Consider the following 22,393-nt stretch of genomic DNA (forward strand, 5'->3'; position numbering starts at 1 on the left):
CCTGTCAACGCATTAAGAACATCTTCCTAAAATTTTAGGGAACCAGTTGGACGCTTCACAAAAACTCAAAAATCTCAACTCCTTTGTTTTGAACGCCACTTAAAATAGAAGGTAGATCTATCGGCAAATCTTCCACTGTCCTCTGGTCTGAAAATAAAACAATGACTATTCAAATATTGCGCACAGTTACCTGTACGCCACCAGTACCAATCATTGGAGGGTGCGCTCGCTGAAGCAAGAAACCATCCGTCGTAGGGTTGTGGACCTATGCGAAGACGAGTAAAGAGGACCTCGTCCCGTTTGCGTGGCTGGAAGGGGATACACCATGGATGCGTTGTAGGCTTTACTAGACAGAGCTTGTTGTCTGTGTCTTCCAGCCATTCATCCTCTTATCAACTCATGATTTTGTACCTCAACAATGAGGCGATAGCATGTAAGGGGATGGCACCTGAAGTATCTGAAGATCACCACACGCTTCCTTGCTACATCCGCCCTTTCGTTCTTCGCAGTCCCATATGTCCTGGCATCTAGCGTAAAGACACCTCCTTCCCCAACCTTTTTAAGTGGAGAAGGGCGTCCTAGATATCTACGCTTTATGGAAGGTGATAAAAATGTATATATCTCTTGTAATAATATAAGCTTCTGGATTCAGCCAGTAATCACGTGCAAGAATACGTAACCAAAGATTATGAAACGTAATGAAAATTCTGATTTTTAGTGCGATGGTTTAGGTGCTGACGCAGTGATTACGAATTCTTGTGGCAGCTATTGGATCCATCGAACAACCTCTCGGGCTATAGCGTCATCGTCTTGAAAGTGACGCCGACGCATGTGGATTTTAAGAGCCCAAAGCAGATGAAAAAAATGGTTCAAATAGCTCTGAGCATTATGGGACTTAACTGCTGTGGTCATCAGTCCCCTAGAACTTAGAACTACTTAAATGTATCCAACCTAAGGGCATCACATACATCCATGCCCGAGGCAGGATTCGAACCTGCGACCGTAGCGGTCACGTGGTTCTAGACTGTAGCGCCTAGAACCGCACGGGCACTCCGGCCGGCAAAGCAGATGAATTTCAGACGGATTAATTCGAAGCTGTACGGTGGCTGTTCCAAGTGCTCCCAATTAAATGTTTACAATAACCCTTGCGTCTGTGTTAATGTGTGAGGGCGGTCTTCTCACCCAGTAAAATCGCACTCACTGTCAGGAGTCGACATCGTTCGCGGTGTATGACCTGCCGCTGTCCCTCCAGGGGGCTGCAATTTTAGCAATATTACATCCTTCACATCCCAAGACACAGTCAGTATAACCCTGCACGGCGATAGCATCACACCTGTTCCATGGAAAATCACTTTGACTCATTTTGTTAGTGGTGAACTCGCGCTGTAATGAGTTGTGCTACGAAATCATATTCGTTACTGTAAAGCGTGAGGTTCCTCATGGATAGGCCCGTTCCGTTCCACTGGGCACTAGCATCAACGGGTCGGGGAAAATTCAACCTCTTACGAATGTTGTAGGCGGTCATGTGAGGACAATCTAGAGCACGTTCTATGACATCGATATTCGCGGAATGTATTTTTCATATGTTGCAATGCACGCTGCATCACTGGGAAACTTGACATGGTGACTAGAAGGATCCTTGTTTGTTAGTCACCCTATTCTCTTGTTCAATTTCTGTATCCAGTTGGGCTTTTCGTGAAATGCAGTTTCACTATGTTTACGGGTCGCATTCCACGATGAATGTGTTTTCTGGACAGTTCCCTGATGCACAAAAACCAGTCCAACTGCCCGTTATTATATTCGAGTACGCTAATGTAGCATACCTAGTATCCCGCACTGGCGGTGGTTCACTAATCGTTGACGCCCGGAGTACCATGTACTGGCTGTCTTCCAGCAGACATGTGCTGCCATCTTCTAGACACATACGGATGCGAAAGTTAAAACACTGTGCAGTGTCCTGGCGTTTGTAACTTACTTATTGGATCAGCCTCCTTATAGTCATAACATGGTGGTGGTCTGGTTTAGCGTTATTTAAGTCTGTGTAACCCGTAATTCAGTGACACAGGCGCAATTTTTTTCAGGACATCCATACTTACGTTTCTCTCCAACAATAATTACCTATTGTCAAGAGGTGTACAATTTTGCGCGTGAGCTCTACAGGGCAATTCAGCACTCAATGTGATAGAAAAGTCACACAGAAACATTGCGACAGCACTCGAGAAGCAGAATGCAATATACAGCGGCCACGTGCTGCTGGAAGTTCTTTGAGCTGTGAGGCCTATGATTCTGTTTCACATTAGTGTCTTTCTTGTCTCAGGTGACTACATGTGTTGAGTATGTCTTACATGCTAGTATGTACGTAAATCAGCCGCCAACCACAGTACGAGAAGGTCGGTGACATCAACCATCAACCGGTCCTGCCGAGTGTACAGGTCCAAAATCCTGAGTATACTGAACACTGAGAATGCGGAGAAGCTGAGGACGTAGCGTCATCAGCTAACATCGGAAGTCAACAGACGCTCTCTTCACCCACGAATGTTGCAGTAATGGATTTTACGCTTTTGAGTCATCTTAATTTTTATTTTATTGTCAGCTCTGTTTTCGTGACGCTTTTCAAAGGTTGCATGATGTCTTGATAATGTTGCTACAAGCATTCCCCCACAAAAGATAACAAATGCCAGAAAGCATTTAGATTTACATATGTGAAAGAATCTTACGATGTATATCAAAAAGAATGTAAAAATGTCAAAAAATGAAAATTAATTCAACAGTTGCAAAATCAGTTGTACTGAGAGATGATTTTTTAAAAATATTATTTAGCACCTAGAAATAATAAGATAGAAAGGTGCTACGTACTGTCTTCTACATATTGTTCGATGTATTTGTAGGTGTACATTGTCTCGAGCAAATAAATGTGTTGTTTTGAAATAACTGGACTACACTTTTCCTATTTTTTCAGTTCCGATCGTTGAGCAGAATTTATCATTCGACCTTTCCGTAAGAAGGATAGACTCCCAGAAATTCACTTTCATCGTTCAGGTGCCAAACTGCACAACAGACGGTACACACTACATAACAATTTCGGTTCTACATGTAAAAACCATACGTGACAGGTGGGTCGCAGTGAAGTGTTTCCTTCGGAGCCACCAGTTAGTTTTTACTGTACTGCTAAATGTTATAGTACTCAACGAAAGAATCCACTTCAACATCGATGGAACGAAATTTCTTTATCTTTTGAATTCACTGAGCCATCTAAGTGTATTTGATTTCTTAAGTTCTGGTATAAATTACTTTTTGAATACTTTTTATTCCTAAGAAAAAGTATGGTCCAGGCCAAAGTTAGATATTCGTCGACTGTGTGTTTGGTGACGAGTGACAGCGTAAGTAAGTTAATGTTTTTTCGCAAGTAAAATATTTTGAAAAGATAGTCGAACTTCGTAATGAGAATGCAAGTCCAGCCTTAAGTAAATGACCGGCTATCAATACAACGCTAGTGGCACTCGATCGTGGCGTCACCAAATGAACCAGGTCCAACTCAGTTGAAAACTGGCTTCTGTAATTCAATTAAAATGAGAGGAATTATACACCGAGATTAAAAAAGTCATGGAATAGCGATCTGCACATTTACTGATGGCGATAGTAGCGCGTACACAAGGTATAAAAGGGCAGTGCATTGGCCGAGCTGTCATTTGTAGTCATCTGATTCATGTGAAAAGGTTTCCGACGTGATTACGGCCGCTTGAACACGGAATGGTTGTTGGAGCTAGACCCATAGGCCATTCGTTTTCCAAAATCGTTACGAATTCATTATTCCGCGATCCTCAGTGTCAAGAGTGTGCCGAGGATAGCACGTTTCAGGCATTACCTCAGTGAGCGACGGGCTTCACTTAACGATCGGGAGCAGCGGCAGATGCGTAGAATTGTCAGTGCTAACACACAAGCAACACTGCGTGAAGTAACCGCAGAAATCAATGTGGGACGTACGACGAACGTATGCGTTAGGTCAGTGTGGCAAAATCTGGCGTTAATGGACTATGGAAGCAGACGACCGACGCGAGTGCCTTTGCCAACAGCACGACATCGCCAGCAGCGCCTCTCCAGGGCTCTTAACCATGTCTCTTGGAGGCTAGTCGACTGGAAAATAGTGGCCTGGTCAGATGAGACCCGATTTCGATTAGTTTGAGATAATTGTAGGGTTCGTGGTGGTGGTGTGTTGGGGCTTATGGGCGCTCAACATCGAGGTCATCAGCGCCCTGACACACGTTAAAAGGAACGAATGTGGACAGACCTAAGAAAACTAAAGCACACACTCAAAGAAAGCAGGAAAAGAAGGAAAATGCTACGTAAGAAAGTAAAACCTAAGGAAAGGGGAAACATAGCAACAAGAATGTCACAGGAAATTGTTATTGGCTGGCCACTTACATAAAATATGGGCGAGCTTGTCACACAGTGAGCAAATTAAAATCCTCTACCTAAAATCTTTGTAAAAACATTTGACAGGGCACAGAACTTTAAAACTTTAACCACACATAACTGGACTCGCATTCGGGAGGACGACGGTTCAATCCCGCGTCCGGCCATCCTGATTTAGGTTTTCCGTGATTTCCCTAAATCGCTCCAGGCAAATGCCGGGATGGTTCCTTTCAAAGGGCACGGCCGACTTCCTTCCTCGTCCTTCCCTAATCCGATGAGACCGATGACCTCGCTGTCTGGTCTCCTTCCCCGAAACAACCAACCTTAACCACATTCGTCCGAGTGTTGCCTAAAAGAGACGGAAGGTCCGCTGGCAAGTCAGCCGCGACCCACTGGTCAGAAAATAAAATGCAATCCAATAAAACGTGGCGCACAGTGACCTGGACGCCGCAAGCACCACACATTGGAGGGTCCTCTCGCCGGAGCAGGAAGCCATGCGTCATAGGGCTGTGGCCTATTCGAAGCCGAGTGAGGAGAACCTCGTCCCGTCGATGGGGCTGAAAGGAAGTACACCACGCACGCGTTGTGGGCTTGACTATACGGAGCTTATTGTCAGTCACTTCCAGCCACTCATCCTCCCACCGACGCATGACCCGTGAGCTCAACAGCGAGGTGAGTGCGTGCAAGGGTATAGCACACTGAGATACTTGTGGGGCGAGACGCGCCTCCTTGGCTGCGAGATCTGCCCTTTCATTCCCAGCAATGCCAACATGCCCCGGAACCCAGCAGAAAGCTACAACCTTCCCCAGTCGCTGTAGTCGGAGGAGGGCATCCTGGATGGTCTGGACAATTTTGTCTGCCGCATACAAACGTTGCAATGAGTGAAGGGCACTGAGTGAATCGGAACAGACAAGAAATTTAGGAGAGGAAAATGTCTCATGTGCTCCAGTGCCCGCAGCATCGCAAACAATTCTGCATCAAAGACAGTAAAAGTCTGAGGCAGTCGGACCTTGAGGACACGATATGGAAAAACAGCTGAGCAACCAACAGAATCCCCTTGTTTCGACCCATCCGTAAAAACAGCTACATAGTCGTGGTGCTCAGATAAAATGGCAAAAAATGCTGCATTAAAAACGGTGGCAGGAGTGCAATCTCTCTTGTACTGCAATAAATCTAAAATCACTCCGGGCCTCTTCAGTAACCAGGGTGGCAGGCGGTTAAAACCTTGGATTTGGGGTTGTACAGACTCCACACCGAGGGACTCTAGTACACGTTGCACACGGATCCCAAACGGCAACGTAGCCCGGGGACGGCGGGTAAAAAGGCGGTCCAGAGGTGGATGGGCAACAAGATGGTGAGCAGGCGATCTGGGAGCTGCAAGAAACTTACAAGCCTGGCGCACCAGCAAGAGCTGCCGCCGGATGGTAAGTGGCTGTTCGCCAGACTCAGCACAGAGACTGGGTACGGGACTGGTCCGATAAGCACCCGTGGCCAGTCGGATCCCAGCATGGTGAACAGCGTCAAGGATTCGCAAATAAGATGGCCTCGCTGACCCGTATACTGTGCACCCATAGTCCAGCCGTGAACGCACAAAAGCTCCATGTGTGGCGCAGACTCTACGAAGCCATGGACCCAAGTTGTCAACAAGGCACAGTGCTACCTGGTGGTGGGTCCATAATGGTTTCGGCTGTGTTTACATGGAATGGACTGGGTCCTCTACTCCAACTGAATTGATCATTGATTGGAAATGGTTACTTTCGGCTACTTGGCGACCATCTGCAGCCGTTCATGGCCTTCATGTTCTAAGGCAACCATGATAATTTTTTTTATGGTTGCAATCCGCCGTGCCATTCGCGATTGGTTTGAAGAACGTTCTGGACAATTCAAGCGAATGATTTAGCCACCCAGATTGCTAGACATAAATCCCATCGGACATTTATGGGGCATAATCGAGAAGTCAGTTCGTGTACAAAATCCTGCATCGACAACTCTCTCTCTATCATGGACGGTTGTGGAGGCAGCGTGGCTCTGTATTTCTGTAGGGAGCTTTCAAAGACTAGTTGCTGCACTATGACGGGGAAAGGAAGTCCGATACGACCATAGGAGGCATCCTATGACTTTTGCCACCTCAGTGGAGGTTGCTTAGTTACTGAAATTAACGTGGTTTGAAATTAAATACAAAATTTTTATTCACAAAAGTGACACAGTGCAATGAACTTACATTAATAATAATCGACGTCCAGAAACGGAAGAAAGATAATTAAAACATAACCTACGAACGATTTTCGGTTACAGAGATAATTTTCACTTGAAAAGACGATTGACATAACTCCGCTGTTATATATTTACTTGGTTTAATAAAAAAATGTTCTACTGTGTGTGAAATCTTATGGGACTTAACTGCTAAGGTCATCAGTCTCTAAGCTTACACACTACTTAACCTAAATTATCCTAACGACAAACACAGACACTCATGCCCGAGGGAGGACTCGAACCTGCGCCGGGACCAGCCGCACAGTCCATGACTGCAGCGTCTTAAACCGCTAGGCTAATCCCGCGCGGCTTGGTTTAATAGAATGATGTTACGCTAAGCATACTGTGCATCATAAGCACTGCAGAGTAGCTTACAAATATTGGTTTATAGTATAATATTGCTTGGCAACGAATCAGTGGTCGGTGAAAGGGGAGCTAGGATACTGAATAGCTATAACAGTACAGGAATAACACGCCAGGGGCGCTGCAGTAGACTCTCTTGCTTGACACGATTAATCGACTGAGACAAGTAAAACGCCCGTGTAAAACAGGACTACCATGCCGCAACCCGATTTAGTTGTGTTCTGCCGAATAATTGTACCGCCTGGCTGTGCCGACAGCGTATCGCTCGGTGGAGTGAAAGACAGGTAGAGAGGGGGACAGAGAGAGAGAAAGAGAGAGAGAGAGAGAGAGAGAGACAGAGATGGACATCGGGTACGGCACGGTGAGGCAGCGAACTTTTCCGGGTTGGCGCCAGGGCGTCGTGGTCAGGAAAAACTGGCGCAGCCAGCCAAGCCCGAAAACCGCGGAAGCCACTGAAAAAGCGAGTGGCTGGCAGGCCCCACCCGAGCCCCGGGCAGCGACCGCCCAGGGCAGGGCAGGGCAGGACAAGGTAACCGCGAAGCTTGCGCGCCGAGCGTTCACTCACCACCAGCGCCGGTGGCAGCACGCGGCCGACGAGAGAAGCTGCAGACTCGTCTCGTTAAGTAGACAAAACCCAGTGAGAGGCAAGGGTCGTATGCCACTGTTCGCTGGGTGATTTCCGCAGGGCAGGTTCAGCCGCCTAATCGAAACGGATTTTCCTCCTTCGTGCACAGTGTCACCTTTCCGTTTGAAGTCTATGCGAACTATACTTGACTATAATGAATGTTTTGTGTAGCGTAGTGTTCTATTTTTGTGCAGCAGGCAGTTACGGACTTCTTGACGCAGCAGGACATAGTCTTTCACCAAACGGTATTTTCAGCCTGCTGCGTAGGTAGGATGATGGCTTGAATGCTCACGGCGACAGTACATTCTTCTTCTCATTCAAAAAAATGGTTCAAATGGCTCTGAGCACTATGGGACTTAACATCTGAGGTCATCAGTCCCCTAGAACTTTGAACTACTTAAACCTAATCATCCTAAGGACATCACAGACATCCATGCCCGAGGCAGGATTCGAACCTGTGACCGCAGCGGTCGCGCGGTTCCGGACTGAAGCGCCTAGAACCGCTCGGCCACAGCGGCCGGCTTGTAACGACAACCCTTTAAATAATTATGCAGGTTACTGTTCACATGCAATAAAAATCGTACAGCTTACCATTTCCTTTACAGAATGAAAACAGATTGATCCATTGGGGAAAACGGAAAAATGTGCTTGGCTGGCTGGCTCTGAGCACTATGGGACTTAACATCTATGGTCATCAGCCCCCTAGAACTTAGAACTACTTAAACCTAACTAACCTAAGGACATCACACAACACCCAGCCATCACGAGGCAGAGAAAATCCCTGACCCCGCCGGGAATCGAACCCGGGAACCCGGGCGTGGGAAGCGAGAACGCTACCGCACGACCACGAGATGCGGGCAAAAAATGTGCTTGGTTTATGTATTTATTAATTTCCAGATCAGATATTTACAGCCACTTCTATTGGCGCACGTTCTTATGTACAACATACACAACGAAACGAAGTTGCGTGATAGAGGATTTATTGAAACTTCTTGGCAGATTAAATCTGTGTGCTGGACCGAGACTCGAACTCGGGACCTTCGCCTTTCGAGGACAAGTGCTCTACCAACTGAGCTACCCAAGCACGATTCACGCCCCATTCTCACAGCTTTACTTCTGCGAGTACCTCGTCTCGTACCTTCCAAACTTTACAGAAGCTCTCCTGCGGACCTTGCAGAACTAGCACTCCTGAAAGAAAGGGTATTGCGGAGACATGGCTTAGCCACAGCCTGGGGGATGTTTCCAGAGTGAGATTTCCACTCTGCAGCGGAGTGTGCGCTGATATGAAACTTCCTGACAGATTAAAACTGTGTGCTGGACCGAGACTCGAACTCGGGACCTTCGCCTTTCGAGGACAAGTGCTCTACCAACTGAGCTACCCAAGCACGATTCACGCCCCGTTCTCACAGCTTTACTTCTGCCAGTACCTCGTCTCGTACCTTCCAAACTTTATGGAAGCTCTCCTGCCAGGAAGTTTCATATCAGCGCACACTCTGCTGCAGAGTGAAAATCTCATTCTTAGAGGATTTATTATTATCATTATTATTATTACACATTTTGCCCTCGAGACAGTGAATAAGTTGAACGTTAAGGAATATTAAATGATTATTCATTTCTTTCTTGTTTCCTTCTTACCTTTTCTTCCCAAAACCTCTTCATTCATTCGACGTTTACCGTTTCCTTTGCTCTGTCCGTATTTCCACTTGTTCCTCGCTTTCTTTTACGTCAAGTTTTATGTTCATAATTTTGTTTCTGAATTTTCCTCTTTCATTTAGCGTTTCCCTACTGATTGCTGCTTATAGGTCTTCCATTTCCCGAAAACAGTTGATTTTTTTAAATGAACTGTTTACTACATCAAAAATTTTCTTTCTGCGTCTATTATTGTTCATTCTATGTACGTGTCCAAAAATGTTAGTCGGCGTGTTCTTATCATTTCTGTGAGCCTCTCTGTACGTTCGTATAATTCTTTGTTTGGTCTCTTCATCCATATAGCATCTCCCTGTACTGCTCCAAAAATTTTTCCGAGGATTTTACAATCTATTTTTTCTGTCTCTGTGATGCCTGATGCTCCGATGGTAGTCGTTCTGATGCGTAGAGTGCTTTGATAGTACGGCAGAGTATTAGTGCCAGAGTTTTTCCTGTCTTGAAATGTTTCTTTTATTGTAGTGCACCCGTGTCAGTTTGCACGCTTGCTGAAGTTTTTTCTGTTCGTTCAGTGCTGGATACATTGCTTGATCCTCATATTTGTACACAGGGTGATCAAAAAATTCAGTAAAATTTGAAAACTTGATAAACCACGGAATAATGTAGATAGAGAGGTAAAAATTGACACACGTGGTTGGAATGACATGGGGTTTTATTAGAACTGAAAAAAACAAAGCTCACAAAATGTCCGACAGATGGCGCTGGGCAGCAAAACGTCAGTAACTGCTACCGTGACGGGAGAGAGGTACCCCGATATGTTACAGAATCGCATCATCCCCAGCCTGGCTGATAAACACCTGCTGGAACGTACTATGATTATGCAGTATGGAGCTCCACCCCATATTGCTAGACGCGTGAAAGATCTCTTGCGCGCGTCGTTTGGTGATGATCGTTTGCTCAACCGCCACTTTCGTCATGCTTGGCCTCCCAGGTCCCCGGACCTCAGTCCGTGCGATTATTGGCTTTGGGGTTACCTGAAGTCGCAAGTGTATCGCGATCGACCGACATCTCTAGGGATGCTGAAAGACAACATCCGACGCCAATGCCTCACCATAACTCCGGACATGCTTTACAGTGCTGTTCACACCATTATTCCTCGACTACAGCTATTGTTGACGAATGATGGTGGACATATTGAGCATTTCCTGTAAAGAACATCATCTTTGCTTTGTTTTACTTGTTATGCTAATTATTGCTATTCTGATCAGATGAAGCGCCATGTGTCGGACATTTTTGAACTTTTGTATTTTTTTGGTTCTAATAAAACCCCATGCCATTCCAAGCATGTGTGTCAATTTGTACCTCTTGTACCTCTCTATCTACATTATTCCGTGATTTATTCAGTTTTCAAATTTATACTGACTTTTTGATCACCCGGTACATATTCTATTTACAGTAAGATGACACGTTTAAAATGGGCGGACAGCAGTAAAGATTACGATTCAAGTTGGCCGACAGCACTAAAGATTGAACTGGCTATACTGCAGTGCTTAAAATTACGTTTAAAGTACAATAGTAAATCGTGACACGGAGAGCGCCGGAGATGAAACTGGCTATAGAACAGCATTTGTAACGTCCATGGCATAGTATACCCAAAGATAATTTACAACTACAGAAAACGAAATTTACCTTTTAATCGCCTATTTTACGGGCATGTCTATAGACTTCTCCTATCTACCAGGTGTAGAAGTATGAAACTGGAATTTCCCTATAGATGGTGCTAGCCGTTCGAGTAGGACCCGTGAGATCGTGTCTGCAGCGCCATCTGCTTCCTGTAAAGGCTGACGACGAATGTCACCACAAAGCAACCCACGTTCCATTCAACGGTATCTGTTTGAAACCCGTAAACATGTCGAGTTTTGTGCCTACTAACTACGATTTGCGGACAACATTGGTTTTCTGTTATCATTTGAAGAAAACTGCTGCAGAATCACTTCAATGCTAGTTGAAACTTTCGGCGAACATGCTCTTCGAAAAACAGTGTTTCGAATGGTTCAAAATTTTGTACCTCTCTATCTACATTATTCCGTGATTTATTCAGTTTTCAAATTTATACTAACTTTTTGATCACCAGGTACATTCCCCGACATACTAAAATTTTTCCACTCTGTTAACCTTTTCGTGTTTTTGTTTGCATGTCCTGTGCGTTATTGTTCTTTCTTTCCATGTGTTGCGTTTCCTCATATGATATCTCTAGACCTGTTCAGGCGACTCCATGTAAGAATTCCGGTACTACTTCTCTATTGTTGCTGAGTATTGTGATGTCATCTGCAAATGCCAGGAATTTTTGATTGTCTTGTTTGCATACATTTTATTCAGTTTTTATTTTTATTTGTAGACATTCAATTTTTTTAGTAAACTGTATCGTCACTTCCGACTGAAATCAGAAAAACAAAACAAAGCCTCTCCTACACTCTATGAAAATTTGCAACGTTGTTGCTCACACTCTTCAAATGACTAGCACACAAAAAAATTCTATGACCTGTCAGACTGTTAAGTGTAAGGTCTACTACATTTTGTTTCTTTCACTGCTACACCACCCTGAGATAGAAATTTAAATCCTTATTTCAGGATGACGAACTTGCTCCTTCAAAAATTACACGGTTAGAATTTAATACTGCTGGGCTGTGGCGGTGAGGTGGGGAGGGGGGGGAGGGGAGGGGGGGGGGGGAAGGGAAGGTTGGTCCCTGGAGCTGAGTCAACAGCTCTCCGTTCTCCGCCTGCTGATGTGATGTGATGTGATGCGACGGCACAGTTGGCGCTCGGCCAGGCGCCATACGACAGACAGCGCCAACATGGCGTTTATTGCTTGTTTTTTAGTACAAAGCTCGAGAGAGGGGAGAGGGCGTGTTTGCAGGTTATTACGGTTCTATCTCTGATGTATTTAGTCTCTTTTCACAAACAGAATGGCTCTTGGAATCGCGTACTATTTAACATCGTTCATACGGATCGTATTTTAGGTTCCTGTCTTCTCTTTCCTGCAGTTGACAGACTGGAGAGATTAACAACTGTGCCAAGGGGAGAGTAATTCACAGCAATAAATTCAGTATGTCTTCAGTACTTGAAATATTACAGAATGAAGACACCACAGCTTTTTATGCTATTTTTCTCGTGTTATTTTCTATTTCTAATGAACTGTTTCCCAAATCTGCCTGACATCTTAGTAGAGCTTTTGACTGCATTACATGTTGGACTGATTTCAATTACACAGCACATAGCACAGGCGGGACACGCCATTCAGATTATTAGTACCAATTAAAATGAGGTGCAGATGGTTTTAAAGCTTTTTGACTTGTAGATGCACAATAGTGCAGTCAGATATTCAGTATTCCGACAAAAAATCCATCAAGCATGCTGTAGTATTTTAACAGCATTTTTATATCACCAGATGTATGATCTGACGTCACCCATAGTAACTGAATGATGCCTTCGGGGAACTTTAGCCCACTTAGTGGATATGTAGTGTGTGTATATATATAGTGAGAAGTCCAAACGAGCAATAGTACACAGTGTGGAAGCTAATGTTCGTAGCTACCTACCACCTACCGATAGCTCAAAAGTGGCTCTCTTTTTCTGGAACGGTGTATAATTTTGAGACTTATTCTAACAAGAATTGTATTACTTGTCTCCTTCATTGCCCTTGTCAAGTGGCGAATTATGTCAAAGTAACTGAAATCCACTATAGATACATTGATACAAAAAACTGTATCGACTAAACAAAGTAGTCGTATATTCGAGCAATATCATAACAGCATAGCTCTTCAGTGGTTACTCATGTAGTTAGAAGTGGAATGTTTATTTGTTTCATTTAGACGGACGCACACTTTAGATCGTTGGACTTTTTGCGCGGAGAGAATGGGTCGTGAAAAATTCATTTGACTCTTGGTCACAACAGTGTTCTGGCCATTTCAAAGCGTGATTCCGAGGGGAACAGAAGAGAAATAAAATTATTCACGAGCAACTGCACTGATTCACTGTTCCATTTAAAATTGAAAAGCTTCGATTTCTGCTCCATTTACCGGAAGACAAAGCAATGCGTCAGTGTGGGTGAAAGGAACCAACATTACTCAGGTTTCACAATGAGCAAGCATAGTGGTTGGTATTATTTTATAATCGCCCTATTAGACAAGAAACCGGAAATCTCTTGGAGAGTTCATAGATATACGTGGGATAAATATAAAAGCCTGAAATACATGACACGGAAAAAGACATGAATTAAATTTTATGAAACCTAATCGCAAGAAAAAAAAAAAAACCTCTGAAAAAAAATAAGTCTTTGTGTTGACCGTAGCGAGAACAGCACTTCGGTCTCCACACATTTGCGACTATGTTACGTCTTTAATGTTTGCCGGTGCTATGGAGTTTATTTCATTACAGGTTGTCTTTCACTGGGCAGAGCTACCGTTTCAGCGGCTACTTTTAAACTGTTTTTAAACTAATTATATGCATGGCTGCTTGTCACAAGTTTTATTTTTGTCCACCATATGGCAGTATCTGGACAGTTTGTTGGTTTGTCCTTAAGCACATCAACTACTGCTTGAAAAATGGTTCAAATGGCTCTGAGCACTATGGGACTCAACTGCTGAGGTCATTAGTCCCCTAGAACTGAGAACTAGTTAAACCTAACTAACCTAAGGACATCACAAACATCCAAGCCCGAGGCAGGATTCGAACCTGCGACCGTAGCGGTCTTGCGGTTCCAGACTGCAGCGCCTTTAACCGCACGGCCACTTCGGCCGGCTACTGCTTGAAACCGGCGTAAATACTGAATTTGGCCAATAGTGGCAAATGAATATTACAGTCGATGGTCGAAAATGTTGTCGTTATAGAAGTGAATAAGAGATAGAATTAAAGCAACAGAAATGAGCTTACTCAGAGTAATGAAAAGGTGTAGTAGACTAGACAGAATTATAGTTGATTACATCGCGATCGAAAGGAACGTCTGCAAATAAGACTCCAAATCCAAAAGAGGAAACAGTACATTAACAGGATGAGTAATTTACGATTGCCTCTGAAACATAGTCCTGAAGAGAAAAGTAGTAAAGGAAAACAGGCAGATGCCTGGTGCCTCAAGTGTAGAATAGGAGGACTGTTTGACACATACAGTAAGTGGAAGTAATCAGAAGTCATATCGACTGGACAGTTGTTGGTTCTTAGTCGACAGAGTGAGCGCGAGGCGCCAAAGAATTTATGTAAGGGACGTCACTCCATAGCGATCTGAACAGCTGTTCATATAGCGTTTTTGTGAGTACTACATCTGCAGCTACGTTCTGTAAATCACTATAAAGTAAGCAGAAGGTGGTACTGCGTGTATCATTTATTCATTTTTCTTCTCACTTCATTAACAGATGGAGAGTGGAAACTTGATTTATCTGATGCTTTAGTACATGCTGTTGTTAATCTAATTACATCTTTGCAGTTTATACTGGAACGGTACGTAGCTGACCGAGTAATATTCGTAGATTCCTCCTCGTGGAACGGTCCATGCATTTTCCTAAACATATATTCACAAGATGTCAGTTATCCTCCTTTGCGTATCTCCCGCAGCAGAATCTGCTGTGGCTTTTAGCGTAAATTTTACCCTACGGGCATTGGCCTGAAAGTGTGGTAGTTGAAGCCTTGAATTCACGCAAAAATACACCAAACAAATGCGCTGCGGAAGCAGTTTAACTTACGATGTCAGCAGACGACGATGCCGTCAAAACTTTCTTCCTGAGAAACCTTGACGTCCTGTGATATCACGTGAAGACGGTCCATTGATAACTTGCGTGAATGACGACAATTGAAACACGTGACTTAACGGCCATTGTGAATTGTCTCGTCATCCCGTGATCACGTGACGATTTCAGCTTAAGTTTCACAACACGCGCAGAACGCAATCCTCTCTGCGGAGATATGTCTACTCTGTGGTGAAATCCACAGATAAGTAAATTAGTAGCCGCAGACAGCGGTTCTCAGATGAAACTGTTTTCAGGTTATTGTCTACTGTCGTTGTCCCAGAGTAATTTGAATGGTTTTTACGTTACTGGACGTTGATCGGAATACTCTACTATTTCACTCTTAATGGTCCCACAGCCAACAAACATTATTTATTATTATGTGCGCAACGCACTTACATTCCTCGCAGACTAAAATGAAAAACAATCTTTTGTTTACTAGATTAATACTTTTCTTTTTATTTACAATCGGGTATTAAACAATTTCTCGTCTTTTAAAAAGACTAACTTTCTCAGTTCTAAGCACACACGTTGTCGAAGTTTACTCAGTAATGTTTTTCAAAATAATGAAGAAGAAAAAATGGTTCAAATGGCTCTGAGCACTATGGGACTCAACTGCTGAGGTCATTAGTCCCCTAGAACTTAGAACTAGTTAAACCTAACTAACCTAAGGACATCACAAACATCCATGCCCGAGGCAGGATTCGAACCTGCGACCGTAGCGGTCTTGCGGTTCCAGACTGCAGCGCCTTTAACCGCACAGCCACTTCGGCCGGCTAATGAAGAAGAAAAGCAGTAATAGGCTACCTCAATTATTTCGGTTAAAACATTAATTTCAGAAGAAATTGAAAAGACAAACTACTCAGGACTCAACAATCTGCGGAGATCCACATGTAAAATTACTTCCTCGTGTAATGAAACTTTCCTCCGCATAACTTTGGTACTTCAGTTGATATGTTCATTTCCGTATAAGTTTCGGGCTGACTTGAGTTAATTTTTATACTTGATTTATGTATTTCACATCTAAAGAAAGTTTTGCATAGATTTGATCACCAGAACACTATTTTTCTCATGCTGTACTTTCATTTTTCATATCGATCCATTTAGCAAATTCGATCTTGAAGCATGATGATTAGTAATCACGATTGGTAACTTTAATGAGTAAAAAGCATTTTACGGTGAATCTAATATTACTATGCTTTAGTTTTCATGTATATAAAATTTCTGTTTTCATTTTTAGTTCTTCTAATTTTACTACCCATAATTCAATCGACAATTATACAAAGGCAGCTAATTGATAATTTTTATATTGTCAAAATTTGCAACCTTCATTATTAATTATTAGGCCCCTAAGTCTTTACATAAATAATTATTTCCATAAAACATTATGTAAATTATACCTCAAAAGTAATTTCAATTGAGACAGTCACAATAAAAATCATTTGAAGTGCATCCTGTTCTAGAAGCATCAGAAAGCTATGTACATAATATTTAAAAAAATTGTAGGCGCCAATCCCTCTACAATATTTTCAGCTGTTGTCGAGCTTGGTCACAGTAACTATCGATTCTTTGCATTGTACTGAAATGTTGCACAGTGTAGTTACTTAACAAATGATGTTGTAGGAAGTGTCAGTAATTTATAAATAAATACTGATGATGTGAAAAAGCTACAATATTCCAGTGACTTTTACTGAAACAAACATCTGGGATTTATGAACTGGAAAGCATAAAGCGGAACCGACACCGTAGAAAACGAGACAGCCATAGCGAGATAAGTAACATTTATCTGCTAAGATGTTTCTACCCTTACGAAATTATATAAACTTTGAAAACACTAAAATAGTTAGTTCAATGTGGCATATTTACTTTCTGTACATGTACTAACATTTTGATAGTAAGGGATACTTAAAAGTATACTCCACAGACAATCACACAAAAATTCTTTCTCTTGCTAACCAAAATTACTCACTGTATTACTTCACAGGAAAATCTTGCTGACATCCATTAAACAGCTCTGTAATACAAAATACCCAATATGCTTTCTCACCGTGATCATAGAGACCATTTTCTTTAACGTTACAATATAATGCATCCTTCCATTACCAACTTTTTACAATAATGAATTTATTGCTTCAATTCCGATAAATCATTTATGCTTTCATTTTTGTATGAGATGGCGCGGTTTCGTTAAACATTACATCAGGCCTGGAGAATTGGAGTTATTCGTTAATGATGCACAGAATTAAAGCGGTTTCGCGATGTAAGTTGTTACTGTGCCATATGAATCCTATCTTTCTCATGCACAATTCTTGTCACATAAAAGAAAAAGAAAAACCATGATTTCAATCCGTTGTGGTCTTATATACAATTCTGTACTTGATGAAGGAGAAAGTAAAGCAATTAAAATAATTAGGACGCTTAGCTCTACTGCCATATTTACGCTGTTATTTATTTATCGCTAATCCACGATGATCCACCTCAGCCAACCTCGATGCTGTCAGATGTAAACGAAGCATCGTACGACTTTTTTCCAAGTAATACCGTATTTGCAGAATAAACGTATGGGTACTGCGCGCTCAAACAAGTGAAAGCCATAAAAGGAATCGTCATGTGGGATCTCTGTTCGCCCACTATTTGGTGCCTGAACGGTCTCGACCATTTGTATTCAATATTGTTACTGGTGATGTAATGTGCTGTCATTAAAATATCGCAACGAAGACAGGATGGTTGAGCGCCAGGAGAAAAACAACGAAGAGTAATCAAGTTCCTGTCCATTCACAGAGCATACTTCGCTGAGAAGAAAGAAGGCATCATGGTCTAACTGCTTCCCAAGCCTTAAACAATAACTGCTGACGTTTAGTACCAACAACTCAGACGTCGTGCAGTCGCGAGTGAAGGCGGATGAAAAAAAATCTACTTCACGTGCTACCTCAACACTTGTCACACACGACCCGCGCTGCCGACGTGTCAATTCACTGTCAGTGGTCTTAGTTTGAGGTGGTTCCCCTTGTTCCGCATTCCTCCGATTTTGTGCCGTCAGATTTCCTCTTTTTCCGTTTTGTATCTTAGATAACAATGTTAATGCTTTTCGTATAGTTTTGTTGCCTTCATTGACTCGTAACTAGCTCTTTTTGGTGACGTAGTATCGACTGAGCACGTAGTCATAATGCAATGGCTATAGATATAAAATAAAATTTTTACGACGGTAAAATTACTGTTTTTCGAGCTTTTCCATAAACCCAATGATCTATGTCATTTTGCTCATTACGGGCTCATATAGCGCTAGTTCATTCTACTTTCATATTCTCGCTAGTTTATACCATCCTTTCTTCTTGCTCACAGTTTCTATACCAGATCAATTGCTGATCAGCGGAGGACATACCGTGTGTTCTGAGTTGTGTATCTGCTTCGCGCGAACGGAAGTATTAGGTAATTTGGTTTATAACTGATCGGTTGTGTGGGGGAGGCAAGTCTGGAGTCCATCGTTTCACCCCAATAGCAGCTGACAAGCACGAAGGAAGAAATTGGCCGTGGCCTTGAAGAAGAACCATCTTTTTACGCAACGTTCCTTTCGTCTGTGCTTCGAGGCTTTCGTAAGTCTCACGTGGTAAGATTCGCTGCAAGAATACGAGAAATTTGGGTTCCAGTGGAGGAACAGAGATAGCCATTTTTCCCTTGCTCTTTTTGCGAGTGGAACAGGAAAGCAAATGACTGGTAGCGGTACAGGATACCACAGTACACTGGCTTGTGGAGTATGTAGATGTAGAGGAACTGACACTTAATTGTATCTGGCGGGCCGCTTGAATTTGCGCGAGCAACGGCCAGATTGGCTAAATTCACTGCGCAGTTAACTCGGAAACGACGCAGCGTGTTGAGCTGTTTTCTTAACATATATTTCTCGGCACAGCCTACCCTGCAACACCCTTGCGAGCTTTTCAGGCTGTTTCTGACCACTCCGTATATAAATAACGAATACTCAAACGCCATGTCTCCTAACACCCTCTTGGTTTACTTCCGAGATTACTTTGAGATCCCGTCCAGTGTTCAGTAATCTCGTATTTTGTTCACTAAATGTCCTCCGAAAGTCAAGGAAAACGTGATCAAATTCCATAGACACTAGTGCATCTTTTAGTCACATTACAGAATATGACGCAATGTTGCCCTCTCGTAGCCCTTCAAGGTAATATAGAGATGAAAAAGTTATCGCAAGATCGAAACTAGTTTTTTTTTTTTTTTTTTTTTTTTACTTTAATTTATTCCTGTTAATGGTGACTGAGCTCCGTAGATGTGGGTCAAATTATTAATTTTGCCAAGACACATTGTGGGCTGTCATCGAGCTTCAGTTGGCGTAATACCTTAATATCTCTTAAATACAACTCTATCACGATTGCATTTTGAGCTTTGCATTTTATTCTTCAACTCGTACCTTCTTCTTGCGTGTTTATATACATATTATACACATTTTTAGTTTCACTGATGCAGCAGTAAGCTTCGAGCAGATTTGATAATACAAGAACCGAATTAAAATTTTATGACATTTGAACCTGCGCCTTGTCACATGACTGGGACAGTCTCCACCGGCGAGAATCCTGCTGTTTCTAGCTCCAGTGTTGCGACGGCCGGTCATCGACAGAACACTGTGGCCACTACCGCCATGATCGCGGAAGTACTTCTGGCACGTAGAGTAACGTAGGCGTGAGGCGGAAGCGCGGCCGGCGGTCCGTGCTCAGTGGTGCGTTGCCTGCTCTGGCCTTGGCGCTGTTGGCAGCCGTGACAGGGGACGCCCCGCTTGCTTGCCAACCTCCGTACCGTGACTGTCCTCGCGCCTCTCTAAAGCGGGACCTTCACTGTCATAAGGATCTGACATCATCCTATTGAGCGCTGCACAGACCCGCTCTAGTTAAGTTGTGCTGCTACTACTGACACTAGTATGAGGGCAAAGTGAATAGATATCGGCCTCACAAAGCCATAAAATTGACGCTAATGTGAGTTTTAGATCGTTATGTTGCCATGCGTGTACTTTAGATGCCAACTTAATCTGCAGAAATGTTATGTTTACACAGGTATTAAAAGAACCTGTATTTTACACGTTTCCTTTAAATGAAAAACAGAGACACAAAATCCCCATAAACTGTTTGTTTCGGACCGTTAGTTGCCAACGGCAATGTGGTAGTGTAGTGGTGGTGCTGGCGGTGGTTTTTGGGTTAGGGGCTCTCCACGACGATTTTATCAGAGCCCATACGAAAAGTACCAGAAACGAATGTGGCTAAAACGTATAAAATGTGATACAAGAAATAAAAATCAATCTGATATAAAGTTGCACTGGCTGTCCTATCCGCATCCATGAGCATCTGCACAATCACACTAGCACACATCATGTAAGACAGTGTTGAAAATGGTTAGACGTTCTATAACTTTCAATCACAACACAGGTAAGAGAAGAGGGAAACTAAAGTAGAACCACAGCAATATGTGAATGGCTGATCACTTACAAATAAACATGGCTGAGCCAGCCACCGTGACAACACTTTAGAAACGCCGCCCTACAACGTTGGAGAGATCTGTCTGGCATAGCACAAAACCTTAAAATGTTTGCCACATTCATGTCATTGTCATTTAAAATACAGAACAAATCGGAAGACAAGCCGGAAGCCGGAAGACGGCGCCGAAAATGACACGCAGTGATATAGTCTCTAAATTGAAGAGGGAACAGCGCTTATGGTGGGGGAAGTGGCCGTTTCAGGATGGCAAGAGATTAGTTTCCCGGCAAGTGTCGTAGTGCAGCGTATGATGATTTACGTAGATTTTGTTTTTGTGCCTTCCGTCCATGTTATTCTAGTTACTAATTCTGAGTTTCACATAGTTTCAACGCATTTATTGGAAAATAAAAACTCATTCGGCGTGCCTCTGTACTTCACCAACAGTCATTTGAAAAACGTCCTGCGAAAGGAGCTGGTTAACTTTTGAAACAGCACCAACTGAAACAGACAGTCCCTAAGCGCAGCGGAATATCATACAGGAAGAGAAAATAAAAACTTTGGTACTTCGAGTTACAGTAGTACTGATGCGTAGTTATTTTTTTGTATTCGAGAAGCAAGAGGAAATTCTGGCCTTCGGATTGTGTTAATTTTTTGATTAAGGAACATTTTGCTTTGACTGTTGATGTACGTAATGTACTATTATTATTGTTATTAATAAAAACAGTGGCATACTAAGAGCAGATTCAGAACTTGGAGATAATGTTTGGAAATACAGTAACAAGGAAGTGTTATTGTTATTAGTAAAGACAACAATAACCAAAGATAATAGCACTGTGCTTGCCAAAAGCGTGCAAGTGATTCGTCTTGGTGTTGTAGCTCTCTGGACTGTTCCAGAGAGTCACTGTATGTCTCTGGGTTCTCTCACTAGCTTCGCGATATAATTTTGTAACGTGATTTAGCGGCGAAGACATTATTTTAGAGAAGGTCTGTGGCGACTGGTACCTTGAAGATTAGTAATAAGGCTGTTAAAGTATTTACCCAAGTTTCTCTAATTCCTGGTACGTGTGCATTTGCTTGTTGCAAGGTGGTTTTTGGTATTAGCGGTAGTACTTTGTTTTATGAATGGCTTAGTGTTGCTTTGGTGAGATGTATATGCGCCAATGTAGAAAGACTTGAGAGTTTTCATGATAGAGGTGTTATTGTTTATAACAGCTTTCATTTTTGTCAGATTGGTAATAAACAGATTGTATAGATGTTATCCTTGTGGCATAGTGAGATAGACGGAGTGGAGAAGTAGGTTACAGTACGCTTGTTCGCCCACTGCTTGAATACTGCTCAGTAGTGTGGGATCCGTACCAGATAGAGAAGATCCAACGGAGAGCAGCGCGCTACGTTACAGGATGATTTAGTAATCGCGAAAGCGTTACGGAGATAAACTCCGGTGGAAGACTCTGCAGGAGAGACGCTCAGTAGCTCGGTACGGGCTTTTGTTGAAGTTTCGAGAACATACCTTCACCGAGGAGTCAAGCAGTATATTGCTCGCTCCTACGTATATCTCGCGAAGAGACCATGAGGATAAAATCAGAGAGATTAGAGCCCACACAGAGGCATACCGACAATCCTTCTTTCCACGAACAATACGAGACTGGAGTAGAAGGGAGAACCGATAGCGGTACTCAAGGTACCCTCCTCCACACACCGTCAGGTGGCTTGCGGAGTATGGATAAAAAAAAAGAAAAAAAACAACAACAGACTACGGTGTAATTGTAGATTATGTGGATGAAGTATTTAGTTTCCTGGTCATAAAGTTTACGGATGGCGAAATGTCACATCTGTTC

At 42.9% G+C, this 22,393-nt stretch overlaps 2 non-coding genes across 2 annotated transcripts; both read right to left on the minus strand.

Annotated features, from left to right (window-relative positions):
- Positions 1 to 8,664: 8,664 nt before the first annotated feature.
- Positions 8,665 to 8,739, minus strand: Trnas-cga. Its single transcript has one exon. It is a non-coding gene; the product is annotated as a tRNA-Ser (tRNA).
- A 226-nt stretch (positions 8,740 to 8,965) lies between these two features.
- Positions 8,966 to 9,040, minus strand: Trnas-cga. Its single transcript has one exon. It is a non-coding gene; the product is annotated as a tRNA-Ser (tRNA).
- Between the last annotated feature and the right edge of the window lie 13,353 nt (positions 9,041 to 22,393).

The sequence above is a fragment of the Schistocerca americana genome, chromosome 2, assembly GCF_021461395.2.
Source record: "Schistocerca americana isolate TAMUIC-IGC-003095 chromosome 2, iqSchAmer2.1, whole genome shotgun sequence".
NCBI classification, from domain to species: domain Eukaryota; kingdom Metazoa; phylum Arthropoda; class Insecta; order Orthoptera; family Acrididae; genus Schistocerca; species Schistocerca americana.